General features: G+C 37.2%; 1 protein-coding gene and 1 pseudogene across 7 annotated transcripts in view; one reads left to right on the top strand and one right to left on the bottom strand.

Moving 5' to 3' along the window:
- The window catches only part of ZC3H12B (zinc finger CCCH-type containing 12B), a 442,284-nt gene that overhangs the window by 85,784 nt on the left and 337,102 nt on the right, over positions 1 to 19,398 (bottom strand). The gene's annotated exons all lie outside the window — the stretch shown is intronic.
- LOC102141169 (mortality factor 4-like protein 1 pseudogene) lies at positions 16,789 to 17,608 on the top strand (annotated as a pseudogene).

Here is a 19,398-nt window from a genome sequence, read left to right as displayed (position 1 = left end):
TTTTCCAGTTTTTGCCCATTCAGTATGATATTGGCTGTGGGTTTGTCATAAATAGCTCTTATTATTTTGAGGTACGTTCCATCAATACCGAATTTGTTGAGCGTTTTTAGCATGAAGGGCTGTTGAATTTTGTCAAAAGCCTTTTCTGCATCTATTGAGATAATCATGTGGTTCTTGTCTTTGGTTCTGTTTATATGCTGGATTATGTTTATTGATTTGCGAATGTTGAACCAGGCTTGCATCCCAGGGATGAAGCCCACTTGATCATGGTGGATAAGCTTTTTGATGTGTTGCTGAATCCGGTTTGCCAGTATTTTATTGAGGATTTTTGCATCGATGTTCATCAGGGATATTGGTCTAAAATTCTCTTTTTTTGTTGTGTCTCTGCCAGGCTTTGGTATCAGGATGATGTTGGCCTCATAAAATGAGTTAGGGAGGATTCCCTCTTTTTCTATTGATTGGAATAGTTTCAGAAGGAATGGTACCAATTCCTCCTTGTACCTCTGGTAGAATTCAGCTGTGAATCCATCTGGTCCTGGACTTTTTTTGGTTGGTAGGCTATTAATTATTGCCTCAATTTCAGAGCCTGCTATTGGTCTATTCAGGGATTCAACTTCTTCCTGGTTTAGTCTTGGGAGAGTGTAAGTGTCCAGGAAATGATCCATTTCTTCTAGATTTTCTACTTTATTTGAGTAGAGGTGTTTATAGTATTCTCTGATGGTAGTTTGTATTTCTGTGGCGTCGGTGGTGATATCCCCTTTATCATTTTTAATTGCGTCGATTTGATTCTTCTCTCTTTTCTTCTTTATTAGTCTTGTTAGTGGTCTGTCAATTTTGTTGATCTTTTCAAAAAACCAACTCCTGGATTCATTGATTTTTTGGAGGGTTTTTTGTGTCTCTATCTCCTTCAGTTCTGCTCTGATCTTAGTTATTTCTTGCCTTCTGCTAGCTTTTGAATGTGTTTGCTCTTGCTTCTCTAGTTCTTTTAATTGCGATGTTAGAGTGTCAATTTTAGATCTTTCCTGCTTTTTCTTGTGGGCATTTAATGCTATAAATTTCCCTCTACACACTGCTTTAAATGTGTCCCAGAGATTCTGGTATGTTGTATCTTTGTTCTCATTGGTTTCAAAGAACATCTTTATTTCTGCCTTCATTTCGTTATGTACCCAGCAGTCATTCAGGAGCAGGTTGTTCAATTTCCATGTAGTTGAGCGGTTTGGATTGAGTTTCTTAGTCCTGAGTTCTAGTTTGATTGCACTGTGGTCTGAGAGACAGTTTGTTATAATTTCTGTTCTTGTACATTTGCTGAGGAGTGCTTTACTTCCAATTACGTTGTCGATTTTGGAGTAAGTACGATGTGGTGCTGAGAAGAATGTATATTCTGTTGATTTGGGGTGGAGAGTTCTATAGATGTCTATTAGGTCTGCTTGCTGCAGAGATGAGTTCAATTCCTGGATATCCTTGTTAACTTTCTGTCTCGTTGATCTGTCTAATGTTGACAGTGGAGTGTTGAAGTCTCCCATTATTATTGTATGGGAGTCTAAGTCTCTTTGTAAGTCTCTAAGGACTTGCTTTATGAATCTAGGTGCTCCTGTATTGGGTGCATATATATTTAGGATAGTTAGCTCTTCCTGTTGAATTGATCCCTTTACCATTATGTAATGGCCTTCTTTGTCTCTTTTGATCTTTGATGGCAAGTGTACATGTATACATATGTAACAAACCTGCATGTTATGCACACGTACCCTACAAGTTAAAGTATAATAATAATAAATAAATTAAAAAAAAATAAAAATAAAAAGGCCAAAAAGTAAAACAAACAAACAAAAAAAAAAACACATTTTTTTCTACTCTGTGAAAAAATGACATTAAAAGTTTGATAGGAATAGTTTTGAGTCTGTATATTGCTTTTGGTTGTATGATCATTTTAACAATATTGATTTTTTTTTCCAGTCCATGAACAGGGAATGTTTTTCCATTTGTTTTTGTCATCAGTAATTTCTTTCAGCAGTATTTTGTAGTTCTTCATGGAGAGATCATTCACTTCTTTGATTAGATTTATTCCTAGGTATATTTTTTGTGTGACTATTGTAAGTAGAAATGCATTCTTGATTTGTCTCTCAGCTTGAGCACTGTTGATATAAAGAAATGTTACCAATTTTTGTACACCAATTTTGTATCATGAAATTTTACAGAGTCATTTATCAGTTCTAAGAGATTTTTGGTGGGGTCTTTCTTTTTATTGCTTAAACTTTATTTATTTAAGTTTTATTTTAAGGTCGGGGTACATGTGCAGATTGGTTATGTACCTAAACTCATGTCATGGGGGTGTGTTGTACAGATTATTTTGTCATCCATGTATTAAGCCTAGTACCCATTAGTTATTTTCCCTGATCCTCTCCTTCCTCCCGCCCTCCACCCTCCAGTAGGCCTTAGTGTCTGTTGTTTCCCTCTATGTGTCCATATGTTATTATTTAGCTCAAATTATAAGTGAGAACAAGCTATATTTGGTTTTCTCTTTCTGTGTAAGTTTGCTAAAAATAATGGACCCCAACTCCATACATGTTTCTGCAAATGACATGATCTCATTCTTTTTTATGGCTACATAGCATTCCATGGTGTATATGTACCACATTTGCTTGATCCAGTCTACCACTGATAAGGCTCTTAGGTTGAGTCCATGTTTTTGTTATTGTGAATAGTGCTGCAATGTACATATGCATGCATGTGTCTTTATGATACAATGACTTACATTCCTTTGGATATATACCCAGTAATGAGATTGCTAAGTTGAATGGTATTACTGTTTTTAGCTCTTCATGGAAATGCCATACGACTTTCCACAATGGTTGAACTAATTTACTCTATCACCAACAGTATACTTGTTCCTTTTTCTCTGCAATCTCACCAGCATCTGTTATTTTTAGCCTTTTTAATAATAGCCATTTTGACTGGTGTGAGATGGTATCTCATTGTGGTTTTGATTTGCATTTTTCTAATGATGAGTGATGTTGAACTTTTCCTCATATGCTTGTTGACCTCATGTATGTCTTCTTTTAAAAGGTGTCTGTTCATGTCCTTTGTCCGCTTTTAATGAGGTTGTTTTATCCTTGTAAATTCATGTTTCTGATAGATTCTGGATATTAGACCTTTGTCAGATGCATAGTTTGCAAAAATTTTCTCCCATTCTGTAGGTTGTGTGTTTACTCTGTTGATAGTTTCTTTTGCTGTGCAGAAGCCCTTTAGTTTATATCTCAGTTTTCAGTTTTTCCTTTCATTGCATTCACTTTTGGTGCCTTCTTCATGAAATCTTTTCTCATTCTTTTGTCCTGAATAGTATTGCCAAGGCTGTCTTTGAGAATTTTTATAGTTTTGGTTTTACATTAAAGTTTTTAATTAATCTTGAGTTGACTTTTGTATATGGTGTAAGAAATGGGTCCAGTTTCGATCTTCTGCATATGGATAACCAGTTATCGAAGCACCATTTGGTGAATAGTGAATCCTTTTCCCATAGCTCGTTTTTATCATTTTTGCTGAAAATCATATGACTTAGGTGTGCAGCCTTATTTCTGGGATCTCCATTCTGTTCCATCCATCTATGTGTCTGTTTTTGTGCCAGTACCATTCTGTTTTGGTTACTGTAGCCTAGCTTTTTCTAGTTCTATGAAGAATGTCATTGCAGTTTGATAGGAATAGCATTGGATCTATAAATTGCTTTGGGCAGTGTGGCCATTTTAACAATATCAATTCTTCCTAAATATGAGCATGGAATGTTTTCCTATTTGTTTGCATCATCTCTGATTTCTTTGAGCAGTGTTTTGCAGTTCTCATTGTAGAAGTCTTTCAACTCCCTGGTTAGCAGTATTCCTAGATATTTTATTCTTTTTGTGGCAATTGTGAATGAAATTGTGTTCCTGATATGGCTCTTGGCTTGATCGTCATTGGTGTATAAAAATTCTATTTATTTTTTACAATGATTTTCTATCCTGAGGCTTCACTGAATTTGTTCATCAGCTTAAAAAGCTTTTGAGCTAAGACTATAGGATTGGGATTTTGTAGATGTAGAACCATATCATCTCCAAACAGGGATCATTTGACTTTCTTTCTTCCTGTGTGGATGCCCTTAATTTCTTTCTCTTGCCTTATGGCTCTGGCCAGAACCTCCAATACTATGCTGAATAGGAGTGATGAGAGAGGACATCCTTTGATGAAAGAGGGCATCCTTGTCTTGTGCTGGTTTTCAAGAGGAGTGCTTACAGCTTTTTCCCATTAAGTATGATGTTGGCTGTAGGTTTATTATAGATGGCTCATTATTTTCATGCATGTTCTTTCAATAAATGCCTTATAGAGTTTTGAAAATGAAGTGGTATAAAATTTTATCAAAATCCTCTTCTGCATCTTTTGAGATAATCATGTGGCTTTTGTCTTTAGTTCTGTTTAGGTGATGAATCACACTTATTGATTTGTGTGTATAGAACCAACTGTTTATTCCAGGGATAAAGCCTCCCTGATGGTGTTTGATAAGCTTTTTGATGTCCTGCTCGATTCATTTTGCCACTCTTTTGTTGTGGATTTTTGCATCAATGTTCATCAAGGATATTGGCTGAAGTTTTTGTTGTTGTTGTTGTATCTTTGCCAGATTTTGGTATCAGGATGATGCTGTCCTCATAAAATGAGTTAGGAAAGAGTCCCTCCTGCTCAATTATTTTGAATAGTCTTGGTAGGAATGGTACCGGCTCTTCTTTATACATCTGGGCAGAGCTTGACCCTGAATCAGTCTGGTACTGGGCTTTTTTTTTTTTTTTTTTTTTAATTTGTTTGTAGGCCTTTTATTACTGAACCAACTTCAGAACTCGTTGTTGGTCTGTTGAGGGATTCATTTTCTCCCAGTTTCAGTTTTGGGAGGGTGTATGTGTCCAGGAATTTATCCATTCTTTTTTTTTTTTTTAGATTTCCTAGTTTGTTTCCATAGAGGTTTTTATAATATGCTCTGATGGTTATTTGTATTTCCGCAGAGTAGGTAGTAATATCTCCTTTGTTGTTTCTAATTGTATTCATTTGGAAAGTCTCCCTTTTCTTCTATATTAGTCTAGCTAGTCATGTACTTATTTTATTAACTTTTCTAAAAAACAAACTCTTGGATTCCTGGATATTTTGAATTTTTTTTGTGTCTCAGTCTCCTTCAATTCAGCTCTGATTTTGATTATTTCTTGTCTTCTGTTAGCTTTGGGGTTGGTTTGCTTTGCTCTTTGTTCTTTAGTTCCTTTAGTTGTGATGTTAGGTTGTTAAATTGAGATCTTTATAATTTTTGGATGTGGGCATTTAGTGCTATAAATTTTCCTCTGAGTACTACCTTAGCGTTGTCCCAGAGGTTCTGCTATGTTGTATCTGTGCTCTCATTAGTTTCAAAGAACTTGTTGATTTCTGCCTTTTGTTATTTACTCAAAAGTCTTTCAGGGGCAGGTTATTCAATTTCTATGTAGTTTTATGATTTTGAGCTATTTTCTTAGTCTTGACTTCTAATTATATTGTACTGTGTTCCAAGAGAGTGGCTGTTATGATTTCAGTTGTTTTCATTTGCTAAAGAGAGTTTTATGTCCAATTACGAGGTCGATTTTAGAGTATGTGCCATGTGGTGATGAAAATAATGTATCTACATTCTGTTGTTTTGGGGTGAAGAGTTCTGTGGATGTCTATCAGACCCATTTGATCCAGTGCTGAGTTCAAGTCCTGAATATGCTTTCTAAATCAGGGTGATCCTGTGTTGAGTGCATATATATTTAAGATAGTTAAGTCTTCTTGTTGAATTGAACCCTTTACCATCATGTAATGCCCTTCGTTGTCATTTTTTGATCTTAGTTGGTTTAAAGTCTGTCATTTTCTGAAATTAGGACTGCAACCCCTGCTTTTTTCCTGCTTTTCATTTGCTTCGTAGATTTTTCTCCATATCTTTATTTTTAGCCTATGTGTGTCATTCCATGTGACACTGGTCTATTGAAGACAGTATACTGTTGGGTCTTGGTTCTTTATCCAGGTAGCCACTCTGTGCCATTTAATTGGAGAATTTAGCTTGTTTACGTTCAAAGTTAGTACTGATATGTGTGGATTTGGTCCTGTCATCATGATGTTCATTGGTTATTATCCAGATTTTTTTTTTTTTTTTTTTTTTTTGTGGTTGTTTTATAGGGTCACTGATCTGTGTACCTAAGTGTGCTTTTGTAGTGGCTGGTAACAGTCTTTCTTTCCATATTTAGTGCTTTCTTTAGGAACTGTTGTAAGGCAGGTCTGGTGGTAACTAATTCCCTCAGTATTTGATTGTTTGAAAAGGCTCTTATTTTTCCTTCGCTTGTGAAGCTTAGTTTGGCCAGATATGGCCAATTTCTTGGATGAAATTTCTTTTGTTTAAAAATGTTGAATATTGGTCCCTAGTCTCTTCTGGCTTGTAGGATTTCAGGTGAGAGGTCCACTGTTAGTCTGATAGGCTTCTCTTTATTGGTGACCTGACCTTTCTCTAGAGCTGACTTTAACTTTTTGTTTTTTCATTTTGACCTTGGAAAATCTGATGGTTATATGTCTGGGGGATGATCTTCATGTGATGTATGTTACTGGGGTTCTCTACCTTTCTTTAATTTGAATGTTGGCCTCTGTAGCTACATTGGGAAAGTTCTCATGGATGATATTCTGAAATACATTTTCCATGTTTCTTCCATTTTCCCCATCTCGTTCAGAGACACCAATGAGTCATAGTATTGGTCTTATTACATAATTCTATATTTCTCAGAGCTTTTATTTGTTCCTTTTTATTCTTTTTTCTCTATTCTTGCCTGACTGTCTTATTTCAGAAAGCCAGTCTTCGAGCTCTGATATTCTCTCCTCAGTTTGGTCTATTCTGCTATTAATACTTGTGCTTGCATTATAAAATTCTTGTAGTGTGTTTTTTAGCTCTGTCAGGTGGGTTACATTCTTTTGTATTCTGGCTATTTTGTCTGTAAGCTCTTGTACCATTTTATTGTGATTTTTAGCTTCCTTAGATTGGGTTTCAACATATTCTGCATCTCAATGATCTTTGTTCCTATTCATATTCTGAATTTTATTTCTGTCACTTCAGCCACTTCAGCCTTGTTTAGAACCCTTGCTGGAGAAGTAGTATGGTCATTTGAGGAAAGAAGGCACTCTGTTTTTTTTGAGTTGTCTCAGTCCTTGCACTGGTTCTTTCTCATCTTTGTGGGCTGATGTTCCTTCAATACTTGAAGTTGCTATCCTTTGGATGGGTTTTTTTTTCTTTTATCCTATTTGGTGACCTTGAGGGTATGATTGTGGTATAAGGTAGGTTCAGTTGATTCGCTTCATTTCTGGAAGATTTTAGGGAACTGTGGCTAAGCTCCTAACTCCTGAACTGCTTGCTCTAAATCTGGGAGACCTGTATTGGGCCCTAACTTTGTTCTTTGGTTCCTTGCGGTTAGAAACCCACTGCACTGGGGAATGGAGGTGCTGCCAGACCACTGATAACTACACTCTGATGGCTGGTCCTAGCCAGAGTGTTTCATAGGTTGGTGGCAGCAGGATCCATTTTGCATGTCTCAGCAGCAGTGGCAGTGTTAGGACAATGTGGTGTATGATTGTTGGCTGTGGCAGGTGCTGAGATAACTGCTTATGTGTGGGTGTTCACAGCAGTAGTGGAGGCAGGATGGCTCAGGCAATCAGGGTGCCCCCACTGGCAATTGTGTAAGTGGTTGTGCTGGTGGTGGTGTTAGCACAGAAGCAAGGATCTGGTAGGTGCCATTCTTTGGGATCCCTCTGTGCATTCATGGAGGTGAGGGTGATCACTCATGTGAGGGAAAGTTCACTGTTCTCTTTCCCTTGTTTTACTCTGGCAGCAGTGTTGGTGCAGGAATGGGTCACTGGTAGGGGGTCGGGGTGCTGGTGGGCTCTGTGCCCATCAAGGCTCTGACTGCAATGGTGGTATGTTGGTTGTGGGGGTGAAGTGCACTCCCACCAGCAGCAGTGGCAGGTCAGGGTGTGTGTGCCCACATGCTCTATCAGAACATTAAAGCCAAAATCTAGCCCCCCACCATGCCAGAAAAGCAATGTGGGGGGTGGCCATGGGCCTGGGGGAAGCTGCAGTGTAGAGAGGAAATGGGTGGGCTTGTGTGTGATCATGGGTGCCACCCCACTTGAGCTCTCTGCCAGTCAGGCATGGTTCATCATTTCAAAAGCTATGATCTGAGCTCCCAAAGCACTGCAAACAGGCAAAGCCAGGCTGGGGTCCCAGGAGACCCCAGCACACCAAGGGGTGCTCAGGTCAGACTGGTCTTGTCTGATGAGCAAGATCACCCTGCAGAGTTCAGGTCTGACATTTCCCCTAGGGCTAAAATCTCCTATGGGAGCAAATTGAGCCTAGGAAGATGGAAATTGCTGGCCATGCTCTGCTACAGATGCTCCTGTAACAAATACTCTGGGACCAATATCAACTGGCATGCTGCCCTTACCACTTCTCTAAGCAGCTCTCTTTGCCAACTCAAGTGTCTATGATGTTTGAGGGGTCTTCTCTTGCCAGAATTCCAGAGGCCTGTGGCAAGAGCAACTTGCTTTTTCCCAGTTCAATTCACCCATTTCCCCAAAGTCACTGGCAGACAGAAATGAGTTCTGGTGCACTGTAGCCCCATGCAGTGCTCTCTGCTTCCTCCTGCTTCAGCCTAGCTTCTGTGTCTTCCCTTTGTCCATTCTCCATGCCTTCCCTCTGGAGATCTGTTAGGAGTGTGCTAGTCATCCTAGTCCTAGTCTCTTGGTGGCAATTGTTGCTCCTGGTTGCATGTAGTTGGCCATCTTTTCCCTGCTTCTTAATGGAGTCTTTAGGGGTTTCTTTAGGTATAGATTCTTTGTCAGGAAAGAAAGATAATTTGACTTCTTTTACTGTTTGGAAGCCTTTTGTTTCTTTCTCTTGCCTTATTGCTCTGGCTAAGACTTTCGGTACTATGTTGAATAAAAGTGTGGGCATTCTTGTCTTGTTCCATTTCTTATGAAGAATACTTTCAACTTTTGTCCATTCAGTATGATGCTGGCTGTAGGTTTGTCACAGAAGGCTCTTATTATTTTGAGATATTTTCCTTCAACGCCAAGTTTGTTGAGGATTGTTATCATAAAGAGATGTTGGATTTTATTGAAAGATTTTTCCTGCATATATTGAGATGATTTTATGGTTTTTGTTATTAGTTCTGTTTATGTGGTGAATCTCATTTATTGGTTTGCATGTGTGGAACCCACCTTGTATCCCAGGAATAAAGCCTACTTGATCATGGAAAATTAACTTTTTGATGTGCTGCCAGATTCAGATTGCTAGTATTTTCTTGAGCACTTTTGCCTTATGTTCTTCAGAGATATTGGCATAGAGTTTTATTTTCTCCTTGTGCCTTTGCCTGATTTTAGCATCAGTGTAATTCTGGTTTTGTAGAGTGAGTTAAAAGGGAGTTCCCTCCTTCTCAATTTATTGGAATAGTTTCAGTAGAATTGGTACCAACTCTTCTTTGTATGTCTAATGGAATTCAACTGTGAATCTATCTGTTCCAGGACTTCGTTTGGTTGGTGGGTTTTTAAATTACTGATTCAATTGTCCAATCTAATATTGGTCTCTTCAGGGTTTCCATTTCTTCCTGATTCAATATTGGAAGGTTGTGAGTTTCCAGAAATTTATTCATTTCCTGTAGATTTTGGACACAGTTTGTGTACATAGTTACTACTAGACTACCCTTATGAGAGATCCTTATGGGAGTTCTAAACATGAAAATGAAAGAATAATATCTGCTACAAGAAAAAATCACTTAACTACAGAGTCTAAAGACTCTACTACAGCAACCATATAACAAAAACTATAAAGCAATCAGCTAACACCTTCAGGATAGGATCAAAACCTCACATATCAATATTAACCTTGAATGTGTAAATGGTGTAAATATCCCACGTAAAAGGTACAAAGTGGTAAGTCAGATAAAAAATAAGACTGATTCATCTGCTGTCTTTAAAAGATCTATTTCACATGTAATGACACCCAAAACATTTTTGAATGCCAAATATCCCCTTGTGAGTACTAAGGATTGTTCTGAAGACAGAGAATGTGAACTGGTGGCAGAATGCTAGAACATTACTATGTATCCACAAGGAATTTAATAGATATTTTCAAATTATGTAAGAAATGCTTTCTCATTAATTTTCAAAAAGATCTTTTATCTGTTTCTCCAACTTTAGAATCACTTTTGTGCTAGAGAATCATGCATGTTATCAATACCCTTCTAGTTAATTTTAAATTATATATTGAAAAACTATAATTGTATCTATTTATGGAATAGAAAGTGATGTTGTGATTTTTAAATATAAGGTGGAATAATTAAGTCAAGTGAAGAAACATGCCCATCACCTCAAATTGCTAACGGTTTTAGTAATGAAAACATTTGAAATTACTTTAAGTGATTTTGAAATGTGTAGTACTCGATTATTAGCTACATCTACCACATTGTACAATAGCTTTTTAAAAAGTCAGGCTATTCTGTCTATGGAGTAGCCATTCTTTTATTCCTTTACTTTCTTAATAAATTTGCTTTCACTTTACTGTATGGATTCACCTCAAATTCTTTCTTGCGCAAGATCCAAGAACCCTTTCTTGGGGTCTAGATTGGGACTCCATTCTGGTAACATCTTTCTGATGGGCCCCAAATGGATGATACTGAGGACACCTTTGGCCAAAAGGAAATAGACTGCAGCACCAATTGGCTGACTTTGAGTAAGTTGTGGGGTACCTGGGTAAAGAATGGGATTGGGTTAGAGGTTCAACTTAGAGGTTCAACTTAGAGGAGTAGGAGTCTCTTCTAAGACAGAGAGGGTTAAAGACTCCTGTTAATAAAAAGCAAAAATGCTTGACCGAACTTGGGTTCAGGGACCAACTTAGGAACGTTAGAGCCCTCCCAAATATTTAGGGAGGTGGAGGTCCCCCTTCTCAGTAAAGTCCCTATTGACTAAGAATGGGTTTGGCAGTAAGAGATGTTAACTCCTATTCTCTTTGGATTAATCTGCCTTTCACTCTTTGCTGATGTCTGTGGATGACAGGATTTGGCATGTACAGGGTCATGGGACATGGGAGCTTTGCTTCTTCCCAAAGCGGGAAACTTGAGAGCTAATGGAACTGGTGAAAGAGGTCTCTTTGCTACCGACAAACCTGGACTTTTGATTCACAGTCGCTGCAATAGGTGGGTCTTTCTCTGGCCTCCCTGAGCTCCTTGCCTTTCCCACTCTGCCACAGGCAATGCTTCTCTCCCTTCCTCTCCTTTCTCTTTTCTATATTTTCTGTTACTCAGGGTGACCGTCTTGCCCAGAGACCGCATGTTGAAACTCTTTCAATACACTCTGAATAAATTAAAGATGACAGGACACAACCTGGAGCAAATTTAAGTCTTGCCAGTTTGATATTGGGTGCTAAGCAGAGTGGGTAATATCTGTTTTGCCACATGTATTTTGCTCTGGCTGGAATGGAAAATGTTAATCTAGCTTCCCCAGGCAGTCCGTTGGGGGAAAACTTGCAAAATTGAGAGGATTTTGCTTTTCATTCCGTGATTTTCCTTTGTGTTGTGGCTTGGCTCCCAGGGCAATGGTGTAGCGGGCTGGGTCGCTAGCGCTGCTCAGGGAAAGAAAACCCAGAAGCATGGCAAGCCAGCAAAAGGGTATGAATTTCTTACCAGTTAGGTTTCCAGCTTCTCTGTGCAAACTGGTTGAAGGAATGATAAAAATCACTCTTTATCTCCTCTGTAAAGTCTTAATTAATGAACAAAAGGATTCAAGAGGCTAGTCTTAAGCTGTAGTGAATTTGTTATACTTTGTGCTATGAATTTGTCTTTCTGTATCTTTCTGTCAGAAAGAGGGGTCCCTTAGGATAGAACATGGGCCTAGGATTCCTGTAAGCCTTCTGTTCAAGATGACGTACCAAACTGGTCAGTTACAAACTATGCTACACTTCCCTGCTTTTTCCTTGAAAAAACAAAAACAAAACAAAACAAAACAAAAACCTAGATGAAGTTTCCTTCTCATCTTTTTTTCATGTTCTTGGGAGCTTGACCTTGAAACCATTTGGTGGTACTTTCTCTTGGTCTCTGCCATCCAGGGAACAGGAATTTTGGGGTTCATGTCATAATTAGCCCTAAAAATTATCTCGAGCAGTTAAAAGGCTTTGCAAGCTCAAAATTGGCCTGCTCTAGGCTCCCTCTGGGAAGAGTAATGAAAGCTGCCCAATGCTGTAGTCTGGCAGTTAAGGCTTTGCCATTTTACAATGGTACCCGGGTTCTTTTCTCAGCTTAGGGAACGAGTCCTTTCTCATTTGATATCGGTGTGACCTTTACAATTTGTTGATCTATTCCCCTCCAAGAACCGTCTTGAATTTTCCTTTCTCTGAGCTACCTTTGAGGAGTCTAGATTTTGTAAAAACTCTTACCACCTCTTTGAAAATACCTTGCATACTCGTTGTTAAGTTATAACCTTAGTAAAGGCTTATTGGTTTCACTTGAGAGGTTAACTTTGGTAAAGCTAAAAAGCCAGAAATATTGGCTGTTTGGCTGTTGGGTAATAGATTTAAAAGAACTTTCTTTTTTAAGCACTATGGTTAAAAAGTCAGCTTAATTAAAAGTGGATATACAAGCTCCAACAGCCTGGGACTCCTTCAGAAAAAAAGAGGAGGCGCCACAGACCCCATTTTGAAAAAATCCTCTGTCCCTCTGACTTCCTTATGAAACCCTAGGAATTCGAAGTGGATAGATCCTTCTCAAAATCTAAGGCTTTGTTCCATTTTGCATTGCATTATCTGATGTATTATACTTTGGGGGTATCAGAAATTACTTCATATTATGAGAGAGCTTTGATGTATAATAACTAGGTAGGAAATATACTTTTGCGGATAGCTCATGGAAGTTATGAGGAAATACTCCACTCTCTGCACATTTGGATCACAGAAGCATGCTCTTAGCCACCTGGAAGGTATGGAAGTGTCCCCACACTGCCACTGAGAGATAAGACTCCCGTGGGGGATGGGGCAATCACAGACTGGACTGATTGGGTTGCTTTGTAATGAAATGCATGGTAAGATCATTGCACTGTGTTGTTTCATAGCATTTCCCTTTTTGGAGATCTAAGATTTGATATAAAAATGGGACCCTTAATTTTGGGGGATCTGTTTTTGCCTTCCAGTTGTGCCAGCTCATTAAGTCAGAGAAACTGGCACTGTTCCTCCAAGAGCTCCACTCTGAAGCCAGTAATCCAACTAAAAATTCGGCAAATGAAAAATCTTATAACTACTGGATCTTCTTCTGTCTCTCTGTGCATTTATATGTGTTGTGTGTGTGATGTTTATACATAAAGGCGCTCAAATTAAAGGGCTTAAAAATATTTTTTCAGAAAAGCAAAAAGCGTAATGCTCTTTAGTTTACGTGACTTAAATAATTTTGAAAAATAAAAACAATTTTACATGCAAGATATGTAAGGAAAGTGAAATGTGTTTTTGGTGAAAGATTATAAGAAGGTATAGGAATGTAGATTTTTCTGCCTAGATTAAAGGGTTAAAGGATTGTTTTAAGTTAGAGAGGAAAAAGCTGAAGGTTTTGGCGAGTTGTGAAAGGTTTGTGAAAAATTAATCTTGTAAAAGAAATTCTGCGTGTGAACATATTGGCTAAAGCTAAAGGAGTATTATTCAGTTTTTTCATAAATTGAACATTGGAATAAACGCACAACAGGGTTTTCTGAGAGCAGTGACCTGATCTTTAATAAAAAAATTGTAAAGGGTTATAAAATTTATAAGACTCTTACTTATAGTCATATTGATTAAGATTGGATACATTTGTTTATAAGGTTTTATTAAGAATTAGGTTTGACATCAATAGTACACTAATGTAATGGTGAAATATGGTTTATTTGGTATAAAAATCATACAGGAAACATTGTCAAAAATGAAATGGTGTTTGGCTTTCTTTGGACTGTATTTGTATAAATATGTTTTTGGTATGTGTTCCTAATTTGTGAGAAACTCCTATAATTCTGATGTGACTTAGTGTATGTTATTAATAGTTATAATCGTTGTGTAAAATTGTTGTATGCTACAGAAGGAACAAAAGTTTCCTTATCAATTGTGGCTTTAATAGTGGCTGTCCTAAGACTTTTTGTCATACACAGAAATTTGTCTTGTTTTGGTCCTCTTTAGAAGGTTGTTTCATAGTCAACTATAGAACTCTAACAGGTGTTTTTAAATGCAGGTTTCTGATAACTTTGGAGATTGTGACATTAGAATAGAAGAAAAAAACTTTCAGGACTCTGATGGAGAGCTGAAATATTCATGATTATCAAGCAGGATAGGTGATAACTGCATGGACTGAACTAATAGAAGACTGAATTAATCTTTTTGACTTTTTGCTTAAAACATTGCTAATCCTTTGTTTTATTTTTCAGAGTCAAGAAAACTTTTTTTGGGGAGCTATATACAGCTTTTAACAATTGAGTAAACTATACTCCTGTGAACAAAATTTGGAGGATTTTTTTTCTCTCTACCTGATTTCTCCAGTATTCGGAAACTAGTTGTGATTACACTTAACTTATGGCAACATAGCTATTTGCATAAGTACAATAAGAATCTATTTTCCTTTGCAGCAGGACACAACTGGAGAAACTGGTTATTTTACCAATGCTTTGACTGGAATGTTGTGCTTTTCTTTAAGAAATTCGACTTGACTTATAGAGCCAATAAAAGCCCCTTGCTAAAACTGGCCTCCTACCTTGTCTACACAGTACCTGTGCAGAGTTCCTTACCTGTGGTAAGTAAAGATTGTCACTTTCTGACAGGCCCAGGAGCCCCAAGTTTATATTAGATCCTCAGGAGGAGAAGAATTTACCCAACTCACAGGCATTTGATGCCACAAACCCATGGCTGTGTTCAGCTTTAAAAAATGTCATATCTGAGATTCCTTATGGAACAGAGTTCCATCAAAGCCAATTTAAAAGGAGCTTATGTGACAAATAATTATTCTTGCTGCACTTTATACAAATAATCAGGCCAAGTATAATAAGTATAATAATCCAAATTGGTCTTACCATGATTTGTCTTTAGTACAAATGGGAGACTGGAGAGAGAAAAATTATGTTTCAAAAACTATGTTATCTAATAGTTATTAGACAACATAGTTATCTGCAATTTAGACTGATTGCTTATTTCTGTGAATCAACCAGTGATCTCTGGCTGCATCCCAGAAGAAACAAGAGGGATAGGTAATATAAAAATCCGGATCAGTATCAATATTCTAATTCTAAACACATATTGGAATCATCTAGCAACCCCATATCAGCTTGGTTCCAACGGTTGCACAGTTCATGGACTGCCTTCTTATTTAGTTTACTTTGGATAATTTTGCTTATTTTGCTTTATTGTTGTAGAATATAGTGCTGTTGTACTCTTTGTATAGGAACACAAGATAAGTTTACTGAATGTCTTCTTAAATTGAACATTTATTAATCTTCCAGATATCACCTTTTGTTGGAACTCAGAGTTACGAATGCCCCTTGACATACTGAAGCTTTCTGACTGAGCTCCTCTCTATCCCAAATACGAGAGACCTTAATAGTTAGGGAGGAATATTATTGCCCCTGTTCAGCCTGAAGAAGTTACAGAAGACAAATTTTCATCCCTCTACAATGCTTAGGATTAATTGTTCTCTTACAAAAGGGAGGGGGAGAAATATGCAAGAGGTGTTTGAACCAGAGCAACTCTATCTTGAATACGGGCTGGGTAAAATAAGGCTGAGACCTACTGGGCTGCATTCCCAGGATGTTAAGACGTTTTTAGTCACAGGATGAGATAGAACGTTGGCACAAGATACAGGTCATAAAGACTTTGCTGATGAAACAGGCTACAGCAAAGAAGCCAGCCAAAACCCACCAAAGTTAAGATGGCAACAAGAGTGACCTCTGGTCATCCTCACTGCTTGTTATACACTAATGATAATGCATTAGCATGCAAAGAGACACTCCCACCAATGCCATAATAGTTTACAAATGCCGTGGCAACGTCAGGAAGTTACCCTATATGTTCTAAAAAGGGAAGAAACACTCAGTTTTGGGGATTGCTCACTCCTTTCCCAGAAAACTCATGAATAATACACCCTTGCTTAGCATATAATCAAGAAGTAATAATAAATATCTTCAGTTGAACAGCTCAAGCCACTGCTCTGCTTACAGAGTAGCCATTCTTTTATTCCTTTACTTTCCTAATAAACTTGCTTTCACTTTACTGTAAATGTAAATAAATAAATATTAAACTTATTTTTCCTATCTCACAGGCTTTGCACCCTTAGACTAGTATCTTTCCATTCTGTCTACCCCTAGCTTATGGTAACCAGCATTCTACTCTCTGCTTCTATAAGCTAAATCATTTTAGATTCCATGTATAAATGAGAATATACAGCATTTGTCTTTCTGTGTTTGGCTTATTTCACTTATCTCAATGTTCTCCAATTTCATCCTTGTTGAAAATTAAAAAAAAAAAAAATCTTCGTTTTAAAGAGCTAAATAGGAGCGAGTAGGGTGTGGTAGTTGGGGGTGCTGGAAGAATGAGGAGGCAGTGAATCACTTATAAATGATGGCAAAGGAGGAGCCAAAGCCGAAACTCCAGGAGGGTGAGTGAGTGCTGCACTCTCTTCGGCCTCTTTTTTATGAAGCAAAGTGCGTAGAGGTTGCCATAAAGGACAAACAAGTGAAATACTTTGTACATTACAATTGTTGGAATAAAAATAGGGTTGAATCATTCCAGAGAACAGAGTAGTCAAATACGTGGACACCAATGTGCAGAAACAGAACTTTAAAAAGTCAGTCAGGAACAACATGCAGAGGGAAAGATGAGAGGGGCTGCCCCAGGAAATAAGACATCTTGTGTGCAACAGAAAAATATTGACGTGAAAACAAAAAAGAAGAAACAGAAAAAACCTGGAAATGGAGATGGTGACAGTAGCAGTGAGATTCTGCAGCCTTTTTGGAAGAAAAGGGCCTGGGTAGATCCTACTCTTGAAAATGAGGAAACATTTATGAACAGAGTTGAAGATAAAATAAAGTTCCTGAAGAGCTAAAACTATTGCTTGTTGATGACTGCGACTTAATTACCAGGCAAAAACAGCTGTTTTATCTTTCTGCAAAGAAGAATGTGGGTTTCACTATAAAGGATTATGCAAATTACAAGAAATCTCATGGAAACACAGATGATGACTATGCTGTTAATGAAGTTATGCCAGGGATAAAAGAATACTTCAACGTAATGTTGGGCACCCACCTACCCTACAAATCTGAGACAACTGTATGCTGAAATTCTTGCAGATCACCCTGATGCAGCCATTTTCCCAGTGTATAAAGTGCCATATTTACTGAGATTATTTGTATAAATTGGAGCAATGTTGGCCTATACACTACTGGATGAGAAGAGCCTTGCTTTATTACTGAATTATCTTCATGATTTCCTAAAGTACCTGCAAAGAATTCTGCAACTTTGTGTAGGGCCAGTGATTATCAAGTGGCTCCTCTTGAGTACCATTGTAAAGCTGTGTGAGAGGCACTATCACTCAGTCATGTTTGGATCTCTGTAAACATATTTTTTGTTCTTAGACTTTCTCTTGTACAAATGACGTATTTTGAAGATGTTAGTGTATAACAGAATTGATGCTTGTTTTCTGTTTGATTTTAAACAGAGAAAATAAAAGGGGTTATAGTTCGTTTTTTCTTTTCTTACTTTTTAAAAATTTCAAAGTTGCTAGTGGTGTATTCAGTGATGGATGACAGAGAAACATTCTATAGAGTGTTTTATTGCCTAGTTTATGAAGCTGCATTTGAATGCTGCTGTTTCTATTCCTTTGACACTATGCCCTTTTATAATACATGGTAATCCTATATGACAAAATGCTCTGATTCCTAATACCAAAGGTTCAATTCATTGTAACAAGTGAACACACTCATTCATTTGTGCTTCTTTTTTTACGGTGCGTAAAGAGCTCATCCTTTGCAAGCCATCCATGTTGTTCTTCAGAGTTTTATATTTGCTCAAATTGTTGGAGAATGGTGGCTTGTTTCATGGTTTTTATGTTTGTGTCTAATGCAAATTTTAACAAAACAGACACAATGTATGTATACCTAGTTTTCTGGAAGGGTCAGTCTTTTAGGAATTGTTTTTAAAATCTTTAATAAAAATTTTTAAAAATTCCAAAAAAAGCTAAGTAGTATTACACTGTATGTATATCTATATGTAGATATGTAGATATAGATATAGATCTATGTATATTTGTATCTATCTATCTATCTATCTATCTATCTATCTATCTATCACATTTTCTTTATCCATTTATGTGTCGATGGACACAGGTTGATTCTTTAACTTGGCTATTGTGAACAGTGCTGCAATGACATCTCTGAAATACTGATTCTAGATGTTTTGGGTAAATTCCTAGAAGTGGGATTGCTGGATCATATGGTAATTTTATTTTTAGTTTCTTGAGGAGTCTCCACACTGTTTTTCATAATGACTGTACTAGTTTTTATTTCCCCCAATAATGTACAAGTGTTCCCTTTTCTCTCCATCCCTGCCAAAACTTAATCTTTGTCTTTTTGATAATAGCCATTCTAACAGAAGTGAGGTGATATATCAATGTTGTTTTAATTTGCATGTCCTTAATGATTAGTGATGTTGAGGGCTTTTTCACATCTGTGGGCCATCTGTATGTCTTCTTTTAAAAGTGTCTATTCAGGTTTCTAGCCCATTTCTTTTTAAAAAGTGAGTTAAATTTTATTTTATTATTTGAAGTTAATGTGATTATTTAATACATGCATATAATTTGTAAAGTTGAAATCAGTGTGCTTGGCATATCTATCACTCTAAAAAAGTTGTGTTTTCTTTATGTTAGAACTATTCAAATTCTTTCTTCTAGCTATTTTTTAGTAATACACTAGATTATTGTAAACTATGGTCATGCTGACAATCTATCTAACACTAGGTCTTATTTTTTTTCTATCCAAGCATATATTTGTACCTATTAATCAACTTCTCTTTATCCTCCCTACCCTGTACTATTCCTGGCCCGTGGTAATCCCTTATCTGCTCTCTATCTTCATAAGATCCACCTTTTTACCTTCCATGTATAAGTGAGAACATGCAGGATTTGTCTTTCTGTGCTTGGCTTATTAAACTCAACAATAATGACCTCCAGTCTCATCCATGTTTTTTGCCTATTTCTTAATGGAATTGTTTGTTTTCTTTCTATGGAGTTCGTTGAGTTCTTTATAGACTGTGGTCATTAACTGCTTATCAAATATATGGCTTTCAAATATTTTATCCATATGAGTAGGTTG

Source organism: Macaca fascicularis, chromosome X (assembly GCF_037993035.2).
Source record: "Macaca fascicularis isolate 582-1 chromosome X, T2T-MFA8v1.1".
Lineage (NCBI taxonomy): Eukaryota > Metazoa > Chordata > Mammalia > Primates > Cercopithecidae > Macaca > Macaca fascicularis.
This window is presented reverse-complemented; position numbering and strand designations above follow the sequence as displayed.